The sequence below is a fragment of the Portunus trituberculatus genome, chromosome 41 (genome assembly GCF_017591435.1).
Source record: "Portunus trituberculatus isolate SZX2019 chromosome 41, ASM1759143v1, whole genome shotgun sequence".
NCBI classification, from domain to species: Eukaryota; Metazoa; Arthropoda; class Malacostraca; order Decapoda; family Portunidae; genus Portunus; species Portunus trituberculatus.
This window is the reverse complement of record NC_059295.1, coordinates 31,808,627-31,821,669: the sequence shown is the minus strand read 5'-3', so window position 1 is coordinate 31,821,669 and position 13,043 is coordinate 31,808,627. Positions and strand designations below refer to the sequence as shown.

The window sequence follows — 13,043 nt, the reverse complement described above, 5'->3', positions numbered from 1 at the left end:
GTGAGGAGAACAGTTACGAGAGATCACAAACAACAGATTTCAGATCATGGAAAGAGGAAGAGGAAGAGAAAAAAAGAGGCGGAGGAGGAGGAGGAGGAGGAGGAAAATCAAACCAGGCAGGCAGGCAGGCAGGCAGGCAGTCACAAACGTGAGGGAGAGACAGGGTAGTAAAGGAGGAGAGGATGTGAAGGGAAAAGAAGCGAAGGGAAGGGGACGGAAGGGCTGAGGGGTGCAGGGAGAGAGTTATGGAGGGACAGAGGCAGTGCGGAGATGGGAGGGAGAGGGAAGAGTGTGGGAGGTTTTACCGCGCCGTGTATTAATGTCGCCATGGGGGGCCCGCTCTCAAACGAGCCTGACTGAGTTCCTTGTCAGATCGCCATTACCAAGCCAGGCATCAGAGGCAGCCAGCCAGCGCACGACCCGCCACGCCGCGAAGCACAGCGGAGAGAGAAAGGAATGTGAGGAGTAGGGCGGAGACTGGCGAGCTCTGGGGCAATGACAGGGGAGGAGTAAGGAAGAATATGCATGAAAGGAAGTGTAGCAAGGAAAGACGAACGGAGAGCTGAGGTGTTGGAGAGAATGACTTAGGAGGTAAAAAGAGAAGAATAAAAGGAATGGATAGCAATACTAGTGTACAAAAGAATGGGAAATATTAGTGTATATAAATGATGGATGATATGTGAGACGCAGAGGTCGGGAGAGGAGGAGAAGGAAAAAAAAACAAGGAAAAGAAATGCAAAAAAATATCAGATATTGCATGAGAGAAAAAAAAATCAAAAACACTGCTGGAAAGGAATGCCAGCAGACTAGCAACTACGTCCACAACAAAATAGATATATAGATAAATTGACAAATAAAAAATAGTAAATGAAGTTAAGTATATTAATCAATGAATAATAAATACATAATTATGGTGTATCCTCAAAAATATATATATATATATATATATATATATATATATATATATATATATATATATATATATATATATATGTTGTGGTCTCAGTCCTACTCGAAGATCGGTCTATGAGCTCTGAGCTCGCTCCGTAATGGGGAAGACTGGCTGGGTGATCAGCAGACGACCGAGGTGAATTACACACACACACACACACACACACACACACACACACACACACACACACACAGACGAGAAAAAACCGCAGTGAACAGAATAAACTAATAAATATGATTGGTCATATGAAATAAATTTTATAGGTTAAATGGTGTGTGTGTGTGTGTGTGTGTGTGTGTGTGTGTGTGTGTGTGTGTGTGTGTGTGTGTGTGTGTGTGTGTGTGTGTGTGTGTGTGTGTGTGTGTGTGTGTGTGTGTGTGTGTGTGTGTGTGATCGTGCGTTTGAATGAAGGCAAGTTTTATATCTAAATCAAACATTGACATTTTACAAGATTATTCTCTTCATTAATATCTAATAACCATTTTTAGCTCCCATTCTTGTGCACATCTGATTGCATCTGTCAGACCAGTATAAAGCAGGAGAAGCATGTCAAGTAAATACCACAGTAGTTAGCCAAGACGCAGTCACAGCGCATCTGTCGAGGATAAACACCGCAACCTTCAGTTGTGAAACGCGGCTGGCGATCACCGTAGACTTTACAGGACAAACGGTAATTCAGAAAAGTGTACCAAGCGGAGGAGAGCGACGTGATGTTGTCTCAGTTTACTTCTTTGATTTCCCTTATCTTTCGCAGTCACTTGCCTCAGCTATACTATGTATTTTCGTCTCATTCCTTTTACATTCTTACTCATGCTTCCATCCCACTTACCCAATAACTAAATTATAACCATGAAGTCTTGACACTGCGAGGCTTCTGTTTTTCTTACTTCTCTTTAGTTCTCACCCGAGGCAGACATACTATGCGCGTGTTCAAGTCTCCATACCACCACACTTATCATTGTTATCTGTGTTGTGTCTTCATTATATGCTTCATTTTATTTCTGGATTTCATCATTTATCTTTGCAGGCTGCGCAATTTTCCCATCATTCCTAAAATTATGAGTGAGAAGGAGAGAGAGAGAGAGAGAGAGAGAGAGAGAGAGAGAGAGAGAGAGAGAGAGAGAGAGAGAGAGAGAGAGAGAGAGAGAGAGAGAGAGAGAGAGAGAGAGAGAGAGAGAGAGAGAGAGAGAGAGAGAGAGAGAGAGAGAGAGAGAGAGAGTGTGTGTGTGTGTGTGTGTGTGTGTGTGTGTGTGTGTGTGTGTGTGTGTGTGTGTGTGTGTGTGTGTGTGTGTGTGTGTGTGTGTGTGTGTGTGTGTGTGTGTGTGTGTGTGTGTGTGTGTGTGTGTGTGTGTTTACCAAACCTACTTATCAATAACTCCACATCCATCAATGGATTTTTAGGTTGGCTGTCCACCATCTCCTCCCACAGCAAGGATTCGAACCAAGGACTGCACACTATTACGTAAGGTCGCTAACCACACAGCCACAAATGAACGAATAGAAGCATACAACAGTCGACTTCATTAGGTAAAAATTTTAATGTCCAAGGAAGAAAGCTGTCAGAGAGTGAATAACAATAAGTAGTCTGGGAATCGCTTAAATTGAAATAATAATAAAGGTGTCTTTATGGCTTCCTCTTTAGGTACAGCTTTGTAAATACACCTTGTATAACACTGTAACATTCCTCTCAAACCTTATATTCACTGCATCATGACTTATGTATCTCAAACCACAAAAGCTCTTTCTTCCTATCTTCTTTATGTTACTGTCATTAGAAAGACGTAAGGAGAGCGGTGAGATGACGGATGTTTAAATACCTTACAGGATTCAATATAGGAAACACTAATCAGATTCTCTTCGTTAGAGAATAAGTTGGAATTCGTTCAAATGGTTATATTCTGGATGAATCCAGATTTCAAAAGAGGAGTGGGAATAATGGTTTACAAATAGGGTTGTGGATGAAAAGAAAAAAACGTAATGCATCCTCAAACAACATTTAGGTATTTTCAACAGGTCATATAAATTCATGGACGAGGATGACGGATGGTAAATCTTCAGTACTGAGGAGCTTTACCTGCCTCCTTCTGCAATTTCCTTATTTTCTCTATTCTAATGCTCTTATGTTTTATTTTATTTTTTTTAATCCTACATGGTAATCTGAGGAAGCGTTGGGTCTAAGAATATTTATGTAATTATCAATTAAACTTATTCATGTCCTCACGCTACCGAGTCTTCAAAATTGTCTTATTCATGGATGTTTTTTATTCCGAATGTTAGGTTAAGGTAGGCCTTACATCTGACATTATGTTTGTAATAACTAACAAACAAAACTTATTCTTGTTGTCTTTACCACATAAATCATTATAATTTTCAAGGTTGGGTAAGGGTCAAAAGTACATTATTGGCTATCTCTGATTACAAAAATTTAAGCTTTGTCTAAATCAGTGATATGAATAATGATTATTTAATAGTACACTCATTTCCTTCTCTTGTCATCACAATAATTTCAATTTATATTATTATGTACAGTGTTCGATATATGTACCTGAGTTTTTATTTATGTATAGGGCAGGCTGAAAAGGAACAAAAATATGTACTTCAAATAAACATTCAATTCCCTTCCACCTCACTCTTGACATGAATATTTTCATCTATATGGTATTTCGTCAAACGTAATCTTAGATAGTCTATACTACCACATCTGTTATGCAAATGTGATACAATGAATAGGCTTGAGTGAAAGCTGATGAAAAAGGTATCTAACAAGTGGAACTTTAAGAAGGAGCTTGATAAGAGAGCATTACTCCCTTCACCCGGCGAGTGAAGGTTAAGGTGCATATCAGCGACTCGAGTCGGAAGCCTCAAGAAGCGGACCTATGAATGGCTTGTGTTAGGACTACGAACTTTCAGTAGTGCGTAATTTCTTAAACAATGCTAATAAATCACAGTAATGAGAAACATTTTTTTCGTATTCAATATAGTTGTTGTTACTTTTATCAATATGCTTATCATTATCATTATAATTATTATAATTACCATTAGGGAATAGGTAGCTATCAAAATTATTATTACTGCTACAATTATTACTGATTTTATCATCATAATTATTGCTGATGAGAATTTCAGGAAGTATTTGAACTATCACAAGTCTTTCCTGTGTAAAAGTCAAAAGGTAGAAAAAAATCCTCATTGCAATGTATGCTCTAAATCAGGAAGGAAGGTCTTGGATGCAGAAGAGGAAAATTATATATAGAATATACAAAGCTCAGTTTAATTAAATGGATGCTGAGTGAGGCGGTAGCGGCCGACTCAAAGCAATATAACGTTTACTATAAAAAGAATATGTTGTCTATTTTGTACATCAGTATGTAAAAATGGATTTCTTACTCTATAGTTTATCTGGCCCCATATCTCCTTTTCCCACCACCCGGCAAAAAAAAAAAAATAAATAAAATAAAATAAAATAAATAAATAAATAAATAAAAATAAATAAAATAAATATATAAATAAAATAAATAAATAAATAAATAAAATGAAAACGTTTTGGATAATACAAATCAACAACCAGTCACGATAGTCGCAGTACAAAACTTCAATAGGAAACCTGCTGAATACCACAGTCCGAATCAACGACGATATCTGGCGTCACCCAAACAGTTCGTCAGAGCAATGTCTAACTACGAAAACCATCGGACGATAAGTGCCACGTAACTTTCGGGAAGCGGTGATTGAGAAGTATCTTCGCCGTGGAGAATCTTATTTCATTACTTGAAACTTAGTCCATATACTGACTCTTAAAGGCTTTAGAAACAGAAAGGAGTACGTGGGGCATCTGCAGGTCCCGCCGAGCCACTACGACGACGATGATGAAGGCAGCTGGACGGGAGCCGCGCTAAAGCAGGATTAAAAGGAAGACAGAAAATAATGAAGCTCACTTTTTTTTAACTGATGTTCATAATTTTCTATAACAAGGAATGACTTCAGTTAAAAAAAGTAATTAGCAAATGTGTTACGGATGAATAAAACATATTACCACTCTCGCATTTAACAATAACACAATCTATCTCGAAAGCAAAGCAATCCTTCCCTTCCTTTTCCAATCCCTGTATCTCCTTCTCCCCCACCATCGTCATCAGCAGCCAACAGTCCCTCCTCCTTCCTTCCCTCCCCATTATCTCCCCACTGTACGGCTGACATGTTGTTTGTGCCGGGACCCCCGCCAAGGAGGGAGAGAAGGAGAGAAGGAGGAAAGGAAGGTAACATACGACATTTGCTTGATGCGAGGAAAGGACGTCACATGGAATGGAAATGGAGATTGGGGGAACATGGAAAAGGAACTTGGAAGGAGAATAATCATGAAGTGGCAAGATAATAGATGACACGGAGAAAGGGACGGAGAGCGGAAAGTAAGGCAGTAGGAATGACAATAAAAAAAAAAGACAAAAAACAACTACATTCCACTGTATTAAAAAAAAAACAGGAGTACGAATTTAAAAAGACCACGAACGATTCACTTAAAAAAAACACTAATTGTGAAAAAATAAATGCACATATTTCACAACACACGAAAAGAAAAAAAAATAAAGAAAAGGATGTGTAAAGGGAAATCATACAAGAAACTTCACCGCGATAAGCAACAAGGACGAGGACGAGGAAGACGAGGATGACGAGGACGAGGCAGACGAGGAGTGGCGGCGACGGGCGGGTACTGGAGGAGCGTGACGTAACGAGGTGGTGATGAGGTGATGGCGGCGGAGGCTCTCTCAGACCGGAATTATGTCCCTGTTTTTCCCAGGGATCAGGACGAGAGAGAGAGAGAGAGAGAGAGAGAGAGAGAGAGAGAGAGAGAGAGAGAGAGAGAGAGAGAGAGAGAGAGAGAGAGAGAGAGAGAGAGAGAGAGAGAGAGAGAGAGAGAGAGAGAGAGAGAGAGAGAGAGAGAGAGAGAGAGAGAGAGAGAGAGAGAGAGAGAGAGAGAGAGAGAGAGAGAGAGAGAGAGAGAGAGAGAGAGAGAGAGAGAGAGAGAGAGAGAGAGAGAGAGAGAGAGAGAGAGAGAGAGAGAGAGAGAGAGAGAGAGAGAGAGAGAGAGAGAGAGAGAGAGAGAGAGAGAGAGAGAGAGAGAGAGAGAGAGAGAGAGAGAGAGAGAGAGAGAGAGAGAGAGAGAGAGAGAGAGAGAGAGAGAGAGAGAGAGAGAGAGAGAGATGCAGGATGCAGGGCTTCACCCACTGGGTGAGGAGGGACCGACAGGAGCGAACAGGAGGTGGAGTGGCTGTCTGCTTCAAGGAAGGAATGCAGGCCCAGCTACTCGACATAGACACGCCTCCAATGATGGAGATGATGTACTTCCGAGTAATGCTGGCAGACCGCTCAGCCCTCCTGCTGTGTGCCCTGTATCGCCCCCCGCGACAAGGGCCTGACTCACTCCTGTACCTGACTGAGACCTTAGACAACCTGATGATGGCACACAGCTGCAGCCACGTGCTGATTGTGGGGGATCTCAATCACCACCTGGAAAGAGACGCCTACGAGAATCTCCTGAGGTGCAGGGTCTGACAGATCATGTCACCTTCCCACACATGAACGAGGAGGGACATTAGACCCTGTCATCTCAGACTACCAGGAAGACAAGCTTCAGTGTCATCAGCTGGGGCTCGTGGGCAGCTCTGACCATCACGCTGTACTGACACAGCTGGAAGTGGGCGTGGCTCAGGACGAGGCCACCACCCGCACCATCTGGCTGTGGAACAAAGCAGACTGGGCTTCCCTGCGCCGCGACCTGACCCACACCCCATGGGCCACTCTGCTACAGGGAGGAGCAGAGAGTGAAGCACTTGCACTCACCTCTCACCTTCTCGCCCTCCAGAGACGCCACGTCCCACACAGGGAATACACCACCAGATCGACGGATCAGCCATGGTTTGGCTACCGTTGCCGTGTTGCTGCCGAGGCAAAGTATGCTGCCTGGCTCCGCTACAAGAGGAACCCGACTCGGCGCAACAAGGACCTGCACAGGGCTGCATGCAGGAGGATGGTGGTAACCAGCAAGTGGGCCTTAAAAAAGTGGGAGGAAAGCCTGCGCCGGAAACTGTGTGGCACTGGCGTAGGAAACAAAACTTGGTGGTCTCTTGTTAAGGACAAACAAGGAACTGGCCACCAAGAATCCATCCCTCCCTCAGCAAGCAGGACGGTACTGTCGCCACCAGCAGTAAGGAGAGGGCACAGTTGCTGGCTTCCTTGTTTGCTGGAAAATGAAGGTCGGGAATCCACAGCAGCCACCGCCTCAGCTGGTCCAGCAATGTGAGAAGACTGTCACCATGGTGGAGGTGACGCATCAGCAGGTGAAGCGATTATTGCGGGGCTGGACACACAGAAAGCCACCGGCCCTGATGACATCAGCCCGCACCTGCTGAAGCGATGCTCCCAGGAACTGGCTGCCCCTCTCACCCAAGTTCACAACTTGTGTACGGGAAAACGTCTGGCCTTCAGTGTGGAAGGAGGCTCGAGTAGTTCCTGCACACAAAAAGCTCCAGGACGGACCCAAAAAACTACAGACCCATATCCCTGTTGTCAGTGGTGGGTAAAGTGTTTGAGAGGGTCGTGGCAGAGGTGGTGTGTAGCCATCTCAAGGACAATGCCCTCCTCTCAGACCAACAGTTTGGGTTCAGACCTGGAAGGTCAACCTCCGACCTAATGATGCTTCTCACCAGGCATTGGCAGGACGCCCTCGACGACGGCAAGGACACTATAGTGGTTGCTTTGGACATAGCAGGAGCTTTTGATAAAGTATGGCACAACGGATTACTAGAAAAGCTTCGTGCTAAAGGCATCCAGGGTGGCTTGCTACGACTCTGGGAAATTACCTGCAGGACAGAAGCCTCAAGGTGGTTGTCAACGGGCAAACATCTGAGTCCCTGCCTGTGGAGGCATCAGTGCCACAGGGTTCAATTCTTGGCCCACTCCTGTGGAATATCTACGTGGATGATCTTCTCCAGCTACTGCCAGGAGTCATGGCCTATGCTGATGACTGCACCCTCTCCTATACCTATCCACGCCAGGACAGTGGGCGGGCTGCTGAGGCCATCAATCAGCAGCTACGAGTGATAAAGGAGTGGGGTGCTCGCTGGCAAGTGACATTCGCGCCGGAGAAGACACAAGCAATGGTTGTCTCTCGGTCCCCAGCCGCCATGGCAGCAATGGCAGGAAAGTTGTCTTTGGCGTGCTGCCTCCCACTCCAAGATGACGTCAAGATACTTGGAGTGGAGGTGGATCGAGGGCTGAGGTTTGACAGGCATGTCAAAACCATTGCCAAGAAAGCCTCTCACAGGATCTCCGCTCTCAGAAGGATCGCCAGTTTCCTCGACAGGAAGGGGAGACTGCTGCTGTACAAGGCACAGGTGCGGCCCCACCTTGAATACGCAGCTCTCCTGGATGTCCTGTGCCGCCACACACAGAAGGAGACTGGACAGCATCCAACGCCGCGCCATACGGCTAGTAGATGCTGCACTACCACCTCACCCAGAGCCTGAGCGTCCCCTTGATTCACTGGAACACCGCAGAGACGTGGCGGCGATCGTAGTGTTCCATAAGGCACAGGTGCAAAGAGTGCCACATCTGGCAGGGCTGCGTCATCCTCTAAGAGTCACCGCACGGAGCACGAGAACGGTGCTCAATGGTGGTGACGCCGTAGAGGTGCCGCGATCCCACGGGTGTCAGCATCAACGCACCTTCGCAGGACGCGTCTCCAGGATGTGGAACTTGTTCACGGCCGCGGTGCCTCACGTCCAGGAGATGAACACACACAGTGTCAAACTGATGGCACATAAGTGGAGACAGACACTGCCAACTCCTCTGACACTCTTTGTGACGTGACACTCAGTGTAGTGCAGTGCGTGAATAGTGCTAGTGAAGTGAAACGAATAGTGCTCCATTTACATGCTGACCATCTTGTATATTATCTATTTTTAAGTCTTGTAAATATTGTAGAGAAATAGATTGTAGTACCCTTAGAATAGGTAGCACACGACAGTGCGCCTTTGGGTACATGTTCCTTTGTATTAAGTTTTGTTTAAATAGAGAGAGAAAAAAAAAAAAAAAAAAAAAAAAAAAGAGAGAGAGAGAGAGAGAGAGAGAGAGAGAGAGAGAGAGAGAGAGAGAGAGAGAGAGAGAGAGAGAGAGAGAGAGAGAGAGAGAGAGAGAGAGAGAGAGAGAGAGAGAGAGAGAGAGAGAGAGAGAGAGAGACGAGTATACAAGATAGAAAGACGAGAAAAAAAATGGAGAATTAAGGAGATGAGAGCTAGTAAAGACAAATGCAGGAGAAGAGAAAGAAAGAAGAAAACCAGTGCAATAGGTAAGAATAAGAAGGAAAAGCAAGGGCAGGAGATGATGGAAGAGAAGAAAATACGGTGAGGAGAGCACGAGAGAAGACAAGGACAAAAGAGGAAGGGAGAGAAAGAGGAATTTGTTTTTAATGCTGATGGTTGTAACGATGGTGAATTATGTAGGCGCTGATATATACCTGTTGTATTTCCACGTGGAGAGGAAGAGGTTACTGCTTTAAACACTGGTCAAATGAACAAAAATATGCGTTTGATTTTCTGACAATATATGGATTCTAAGAAAAGTCAGAGCATCACCCGGCTCAGACACACTCAATCATCACTCCGAGTTCAGCAAAGCACCTCATATATTTATCCCAGACTTGATTCTTCTTTTTTTTTTTTTTTTGTTAGATAGATTGGAAATAGTTTTCGGCTCAGTTCTCTTCAATCGCATTCTATCACCTTCGCACTTCGTGAGATGTTTTATGCAATCTTGCTAATGACTCCGGCCTTCAACAGACGCCGCCAGCATTAACGTCAAAACTCGCCGAGATTCTCCGGCACGACCAACTATCAGTCTTATATTACTTGTGAGAGAGAGAGAGAGAGAGAGAGAGAGAGAGAGAGAGAGAGAGAGAGAGAGAGAGAGAGAGAGAGAGAGAGAGAGAGAGAGAGAGAGAGAGAGAGAGAGAGAGAGAGAGAGAGAGAGAGAGAGAGAGAGAGAGAGAGAGAGTATTAACATTATGATGCGACAAAACTTAACTTCATTCCTCAACATCACACAAAGTAAGTATTACAAAGCGTGGAGAGGAAAAGAAAATGTTCGTCTCATTAACTCCCTTTCATTTACTGGCTTCTTTTCTCCCCACCCCGGCCGGCACTACATGTATTCCCCTCTCATTTCAACAACACCGTGGACTATCTCGGTACTAACATATTCCACCGCGCTAGTCAAACACACGCCTCTTTCTTTTTCCTATTTTTATTTGCATCTTAACACCAACTGCCACACAAGAGCGACCTGCGACTGCTATTATGATTAGTCTCAAATTTCCACTGACTTGAAAAAAAAAGGATACCGTACGATTTTTCCCCCTCCTTCTTTTCTTCCGGCGAAGTGAACACAGTCAAAGTAATTAAGTCGTCAGGTAGTTTCTTAACGCTTCTCTTTGTCGGGTGGCAAGTAATATTGACAGTTTTTCCCTTATCATTTTTCCCGCCACTTCTTGGTTTCTCTCTAGTAGCTTAAATATTATTAAAACACACCGTAACGAGAGAGAGAGAGAGAGAGAGAGAGAGAGAGAGAGAGAGAGAGAGAGAGAGAGAGAGAGAGAGAGAGAGAGAGAGAGAGAGAGAGAGCACCCTTACTACTCAGGGACGCAGCAATGAAGACGGCAAAGGTGGTAGGAAGGATCTATACATTTCCAATTATTAACCAGAATCCAAGACTGGCTATACTAAGATATGACTGATACACGTTCGGCTGCCTGGCGTCGATATCCGGTGCATCAATGAAGTAGCCAAGAGCATCAGTGATTGACTATGCTTTCCAACCTCGAAATAACTGACGCACGGATCGGAAACCTGTATACGTGGCGGGCAGGGTTGCTTCAAGACACATTTCAAATCTAGTTCAGTCTCTTTGTTTTTTCCTCTTTTTTTTTCGTCTTTTAATTTCAATTCCCTTTCTTTCTTTCTATTTTCGCGTTTCATTCCAGTGCCTGTTATATGCAAGAAATGAAACGCACTAATGGTAAACTTGTATACGGGGGAGGAAAGGGTTGCTTCAAGACGCATTTCAAATCTAGTTCTTCCTTTCGTTTTTTCCTCTTTTTTTTTCCCTCCGTCTATTACTATATTCTGTAAGGCCTGGAACCTTCAATTTTCTTTCTTTTCCTTTTTCTTTTCTTTTCCGCTCCATTCCAGTGCCTCTATCATATGCAAGAGATGAAAATATAAAACTGCGTCATCATTGACTATAGTTATCGCAAGAGGTGTAGATGCAGGCTACAGAGCTATTAGTATACTTTTGATATGTATTTGTTTTCTTTCAATGTATGGAGTAGACATGCTAGATATATTAAAAAGTGGATAGAGCTTGCCAGTTTGTCTCCTCCTTCCCTTAAGAAAATAAAGTGAAAAAAAATGAAAACGATCAAGAAAAAGAAAGAATAAATAGATAAATATATAAACAAATAAATAAATAAACAGAAAAAAAATAAACAAATAAAGAAAAATACATAAACAACAAAAACAACAAGAAAAAGAAGGAGAACAAGACGAAGAACAAGAACAAGAAGAACAAGAACAAGAAAAAACAAGGAAAATATAATAAAAGGGAAAGGAAAAATGAATCATAAAAAAAAGCAAGAAATGAAAACAAGATAAAACAAAAGAAGACAAAGAACAAGATGATAACCGTGCCATCATCGCCTCCTATTACGGACAGGAGGAGGAAGGGGTCGGGGAGGACAGACGGAGACACAGACGTGAGAAATAGGAACCATCACTCACTGACCAACAAAAAACAGAGAAGATCGCCAAATTCCCTTCACCACAAAGACGCTATTACATGCATGACCTCCAGACCTTGTTGTCACGCCCCATTGCCTCCTCTTCCTCTTCCTTTTCTTCCCCCTTGCTTACTACCTCGTCCATGTTCGTTTCTTATATTGCATTCTAGACATCGTAGTCTTCAAAAGTACCAAATAGATTTAGACCTACTGTTGTTTATTCTTTTTTTATGCAGGAGGGGCAACTGGCCAAGGGCAACAAAAAAAATGAAAAAAAGGCCCACTTGATAGCCAGTTCCCTTAAAAGTCAAGTGAGTTATCCAAAATTCAGGGACAAATATCTTGAGACCTCCCCTTTACATGAAGTCAAGTCGGAGGAGATGGAAATACAGAACAAGGCGGAGTTCCAGAGTTTCTTGCATCCTACATCCTACTCCTCCTCCTCCACCATGTTGTGGTTTTACATGTTAGTACCATTTCCTTTTTCCTTTCTCTCTAGTCAGTTTCGGTTGGAGAACGTGTGGAAGATAGGAGCGGGAGCCTTCTGTGTTATCATGTCCCTCCCTCTGATTGGGTAGACTAGTTACCTAAACAGACAAGTAACAATCCTCGAGTCTGTTACTTTTTGGATTTTTTTTGTATATTTCTACTTTTTCTCCTCCTCTTTCTCCTCTTCCTCCTCCAGCCACTTCTCTCCCTTCTTCTTCTTCTTCTTCTTCTTCTTCTTCTTCTTTTTCTTCTTTTTTTTCTTTTTCGGCTTCTTCTTCTTCTTCTTCTTCTTTTTCTTCTTCTTCTTCTTCTTCTTCTTCTTCTTCTTCTTTTTTTTCTTCTTCTTCTTCTTCTTCTTCTTCTTCTTCTCGTCCTCGTCCTCCTCCTCCTCCTCCTCCTCTTCCTCTTCCTCTTCCTCCTTCTCCTCTTCTTCTTCTTCTTCTTCTTCTTGTTCTTCTTGTTCTTCTTGTTCTTCTTGTTCTTCTTCCTCCTTCTCCTCCTCCTCCTCCTCCTCCTCCTCCTCCTCCTCCTCCTCCTCCTCCTCCTCCTCCTCCTCCTCCTCCTCCTACTACTACTACTACTACTACTACTACTGCTGCTACTACTACTACTAGTACTACTACTACTACATCTACAACTACAACAAAACAACAACAACAACAACAACTACTTCTACTAGTACTACTACTATTACTGCTACTACTACTACTACTACTATATATTCTAAATTCGATAAAGTTTTCATTCAGATAGACTCTTCCATATCCTTCACCA

At 43.3% G+C, this 13,043-nt stretch overlaps 1 protein-coding gene across 1 annotated transcript in view; it reads right to left on the bottom strand.

Moving 5' to 3' along the window:
- Positions 1–13,043, bottom strand: part of LOC123517034 — a 76,310-nt gene that overhangs the window by 15,821 nt on the left and 47,446 nt on the right. The gene's annotated exons all lie outside the window — the stretch shown is intronic.